The sequence below is a fragment of the Rhinopithecus bieti genome, unplaced genomic scaffold, assembly GCF_001698545.2.
Source record: "Rhinopithecus bieti isolate Rb0 unplaced genomic scaffold, ASM169854v2 scaffold_15296, whole genome shotgun sequence".
In the NCBI taxonomy this organism is placed as follows: domain Eukaryota; kingdom Metazoa; phylum Chordata; class Mammalia; order Primates; family Cercopithecidae; genus Rhinopithecus; species Rhinopithecus bieti.
In genome coordinates this window covers 1,301,200-1,306,917 of record NW_016809075.1, presented here as the reverse complement: position 1 = coordinate 1,306,917, position 5,718 = coordinate 1,301,200, and positions in this window count along the sequence as shown.

Genomic DNA, 5,718 nt, shown 5'->3' with positions numbered 1-5,718 from the left:
TTTTAGACCAGAGCCACTCTGTCACCCAGGCTGGAGTGCAGTGGCACAATCCCAGCTCACTGCAACCTCAGACTCTTGGGTTCAATTCTTCCTCAGCCTCTCAAGTAGCTGGGATTACAGGCACCTGCCACCATGCCCCACTAATTTTTGTATTTTTAGCAGAAACAGTGTTTCACCATATTGGCCAGGCTGATCTTGAACTCCTGATCTCAGGTGATCCACCCGCCTTGGCCTCCCAAAGTGCTGGGGTTACAGACGTGAGCCACCACACCTGGCCTGCAATTAATTTCTCTTGAATATTCCCTTTAGACCAGGCACAGTGGCTCATGCCTATAATCCCAGCACTTTGGGAGGCCAAGGTGGGCGGATCACTTGAGGTCAGGAGTTTGAAACCAGCCTTGCCAACATGGCGAAACCCCGTCTCTACTAAAAACACAAAAATTAGCCGGGTGTGGTGGTGGGCGCCTATACAATCCCAGCTGCCCGGGAGGCTGAGGGAGGAGAATCACTTGAACCTGGGGAGCAGAGGTTGCAGTGAGCTGAGGTTGCACCACTTCATTCTAGCCTGGCCAGAAGAGGGAAACTCCATCTCAGGAAAAAAAAAAAAAGAGGCTGGGCGCGGTGGCTCAAGCCTGTAATCCCAGCACTTTGGGAGGCCGAGACGGGCGGATCACGAGGTCAGGAGATCGAGACCATCCTGGCTAATACGGTGAAACCCCATCTCTACTAAAAAATACAAAAAACTAGCTGGGCGACGAGGCGGGCGCCTGTAGTCCCAGCTACTCGGGAGGCTGAGACAGGAGAATGGCGTGAACCCGGGAGGCGGAGCTTGCAGTGAGCTGAGAGCCGGCCACTGCACTCCAGCCTGGGTGACAGAGCGAGACTCCGTCTCAAAAAAAAAAAAAAAAAGTATCTTAACTCCTGCAGTAGGAATTCTGGTAAACCAGTTTTTGCTTTAAACTCTTACTTTGTAGGAGTTGAATACTTGCAAAGTAAATAGGTAAGACACTACAGCTAAAAAAGATCAGAGGCTATTGTAGAGTTAACTCCTAGCCACCACCCCCACATTCCCTGACAATCACATGGAAGTAACAATGAAATTGCCAATCTCACCACTATTGAAAAAAAATGCCCGCGTTCCTAATCTGTCCACCCCCCCCCCCTTTTTTTTTTTTTTTTTATCTTCTAAAATCTGATTTCACCTGTATAAAAATGGTGGGCGGTAGAAGCACACACAGGAAGCATTTAAGATGTGATTTGGTCTAGACTGGTAATCTCAAAGACAGCTTCAGATGTCCCACAGCCCTGGCAATAATCCATATCATGGGTTTTTCCAGACCACTGACCATTTTTAGGGGCGGATACTACTTTTACCAACAAAGTGTTATTCTTTCTTGTGCCAATGTTAGCAGCTCCAGCAGTCCTTTCTTTGGGAATGATAGAGGTCAGTTCATAACATTCTGTCTGTTTATGCTACTTAATATTAGAAAACAGAATATGGCTTATGGTTTGAAGCTCTTGGTTTGCAAAGAACATGGATATATTGGATATGTGTTTGTGATCTAGAGTATAAGGTGTGTTTGCCATGGTGCCGCAGGTAATTAAAAATTATTAGATCGGCATCAGAGCTGGCAACAAAATAGGGATGTGAGCCTTTCCCAAGCTAGGAAAATGTTATCCTGATCCCACTAGGGAGGACCTTATAGCCTATAAATAGTGTGGAAACACAGGCTTCTGAGTAGAACCCACAGTTCCGGATTAGCTTGGGAAGAGTAAAGAAAGCATATCTGCAGCTACCTCAGGAAACAGCTGAGTTGGATTCTCTACCTGTTATCAACAACAGAAAACATGCAAACCTAAGAGTTCAGCAGAGGCAAGACCCCTAATCCCAGCCCACTGCCTGTCCAACAGATAATATGTTATCTATAGTCTTCAAAGGCTAAGGGCATGAGTTCCGTCTTCTAGGGCCCAGTGAAGTGCTAGCACAAAGGCATTATATACCTGGTGGGATTCACAGCTGGCCCCTGGTTGCTTGGGATTCTACAAGCCTTTAACAGCTGGTGCTAAAAGAACCTGAGGCTCTTGCACACACATTCAGCCCATGACCTTCACCAGCTTGAGAAACAGATACAGCTGCCCTTGAATCCACCCCCATGTCCACATATGCTCAGGCTACACAGTGCATATTTGTTCATTATTTTTCCCCTCAATATCTCTACTTGTATTCATTTTGGTTTGATTTCACCCACATAAGAATACTGGAGGGCTGTAAAGAAAAGGCAGTGGGAACTTCTGAATCAGAAAGAAAAATGATAAATGTTTGTTCTTTGGGGGTTGGGGAAGAGGAAGCATTGAAATAGATACATTAAATAATTTTTTAATTAATTATTTTTTGAGACAGTCTTGCTCTGTTGCCCAGGCTAGAATGCAATGGCTCAATCTCAGCTCACTGCAACTTCTGCCTCCCAGGTTCAAGCGATTGTCTTGCCTCAGCCTCCTGAGTAGCTGAGACTACAGGCACACGCCACCACACCCGGCTAATTTTTTGTATTTTTAGTAGAGACGGGGTTTTACCATGTTGGCCAGGCTAGTCTCAAACTCCTGACTTCAGGTGATCTAGCCAGACTAGCTCATTTCTGCAAGTAATAAACTAATAATATCCTGTACTTCCTCTTCAAAGCATTTATCACGATGGTAATTACATAAGTAATTGGCCAATTAGTTGCTTACTGTTTTTCTACCTATCAGAATGTAATCTTTAGGACAGGGAAAATGTCTAATGTAATCATAGCCATTTTTGATTTGGTTTATTCACCTGGATCTCTATGAGAAGCCAGAGAGGAGTACCATCCTATCTTACATGTGAAAATTTGATTGTTGTGAGTGAAGCTTGGAATTTATTTATTTATTTAGAGATGGAGTCTTGCTCTTGTCACCCAGACTGGAGTGCAATGGCACGATCTCGGATCACTGCTGCCTGCTCAGCTAATTTTTGTATTTTTAGTAGAGACGGGGTTTCTCCATGTTGGCCAGGCTGGTCTTAAATTCCTGACCTTGTGATCCACCCACCTCAGCCTCCCAAAGTACTGGGATTACAGGCGTGAGCCACCACACTTGGCCCTGGAACCTATTTAAATGCTTCTTCTCTTCCTTTTTATTTTATACGCACCCATGAACCTTATGTGGTAATTAAACTATTCTCCTACTGGTCTACAGGTGAGTGATGTTGCTCTGTATAATCTATTGTATTTAGCTTTTTTTTTTTTTTTTTGAGACAGAGTTTTGCTGTGTCGCCCAGGCTTAATGTGGTAATTAAACTATTCTCCTACTGGTCTACAGGTGAGTGATGTTGTTCTGTATAATCTATTGTATTTAGCTTTTTTTTTTTTTTTTTTGAGACAGAGTTTTGCTGTGTCGCCCAGGCTGGAGTGCAATGGCACGATTTCGGCTCACTGCAACCTCCACCTCCTGGTTTCAAGTGATTCTCCTGCTACAGCCTCCTAAGTAGCTGGGATTACAGGCGCCTGCCACCACGACTAGCTAATTTTTTGAATTTTTAGCAGAGATGGGGTTTCACCATGTTGGCCAGGCTGGTCTCAAAACTCCTTACCTCAGGTGATCCACCCACCTTGGCCTCCCAAAGTGCTGGGATTACAGGTGTGAGCCACCGCGCCTGGCCATATTTAGCATTTTTTACACTTCTCACTTTTACTCAAGAAAAAACAAGAACAGACAATAATATTTTTCCTTTACATGGTTTTTATACAACCAGCTTTGCAACATGTAAGTTATAAAGCCACCTCTGGTGGTAAGCAGGTACAGGCTTCTGTGGGACAGAAAATGTTTTTTTTTTTAAAGCATGATTTATTTTTTTTGAAACTTTATATTTCAAGGTGATGTTTACCAATCCAGTTTCAGTAAGAAATGCCCTTTGATTTCTTTTGAATGACTACAGTTAAGAATTCAGTTTGTGGTAGATTTTTATCTGTGCAAATTGAAATAGAACCTTAGTAGTGGGAAACCTTTGGCCTCAATGACACTAATAACTCATTCATTTGGCAAAAAATACAAGACACTGAAAATAGAAAGAAGACTGAGGCTGGGCGCGGTGGGTCACACCTGTAATGGCAACACTGTGGAAGACCAAGGCAGGTGGATCAACTGAGGTCAGGAGTTTGAGACCAGCCTGGCCATCATGGTGAAACCTTGTCTCTACTAAAAAAAAATACAAAAATTTCCTGGTCATGGTGGTGCACGCCTGTAATCTCAGCTACTCCATCTCAAATAAAAAAATAAATAAAAGAAGATTGAATAAAGCTATTGTTTCTTTTTCTTTTTCTTTTTTTTTTGTGAGACAGAGTCTAGCTGTTGTCACCTAGGCTGGAGCACAATGGTGCGATCTGGGCTCACTGCAGCCTCTGCCTCCTGGGTTCAAGTGGTTCTCCTGCCTCAGCCTCCAGAGTAGCTAGGATTACAGGAACCCGCCACCAGACCCGGTAACTTTTTTGTATTTTTAGTAGAGACGGGGTTTTACCATGTTGGCCAGGCTGGTTTTGAACTCCTGACCTCAGATGATCCACATGCCTTGGCCTCCCGAAGTGCTGGAATTACAGGCATGAGCCACCACGCCTAGCCAAAGCTATCGTTTCCAAACTCTCTTCTTGGGGAAGAGAGAAGCTATAAACCCAGAACTTTAAGTAACTATATAAAATAAAATGTTCACAGGATATAAATGATCATGAGAAACTGCGCTCTTCCCCGAAATGTGATGGAAGCCAGTACTGAGCAGGTATGTGACACACTGGCCAATGCTGTGAGTACACTGATGCCTGCCTGGCCAATGCCAGCTTCACATGTACAGAAGGGACCGCAAACTCAAATACTTACTATAGCCTGAGTGTAAGTAAATGAGTGACGCTTAGTAGTGGGAGGGGCTGTGGCAAAGGAGAATGCACATGACCATTTTACAACCTTTTGTAGGCCCAGTAAGAACATCAGGAGACCAGACACAGTTCATGGGCTCTAGCGCAAGTGGGATCAAAACATCTAAACATCCCACACTGCCAAGACATGAAGAGAGTTAGAGGCCCTGTGTGAGGTAAACAGCTGCAGGGCCTCCACGGAGCAAACCAGAAACAGCACACAGTGATTGGTCACAGAGGAAAACAGGGAGATTTCAAAGGTGGAAGGCCAGGGGCTTTATGGCAAGCCACATGGGATGGTTCCCCATTTTGTCCTGGGACCACCATGAACAACCTCTCTGGCTTGGAAGACAAAAAGCAGGACTTTGAGAATGCACATTGGGGTCAAGCTGATGTGGTGAGGGCTCTTCCAATGGTCACAGAGACACCAACTGAAACCTGACCTTCCTCTTCAGCAGCTCTAGACCTGGTAACCAGCTTAAGATCCAAGACCCCTCAGAGAAGAGCTCATTGCAGTGAAACCACTCATTGTGTATCAAAGAAGCCCACAAAACCTTGGGACTCAGCTCATGGGGAGTCTTTTATCTCTAGAATTAAGGGGTTGCACTGGGAAGGAAAAAATACAAACCATGCCATATTTTTCCTGCTGCACAGCAGTGAACCAACTTCTGTGGTAAGGGCCCGAGTGTAAAAAGTTGCTGTAGTTTGTGATTCAGGTCTATTTGAAAAATAGCGTTGATGCCACTTCCCTCAACAGGCCACCCCCCACCCCTCCTTTCCCTCTACAATAACCAGT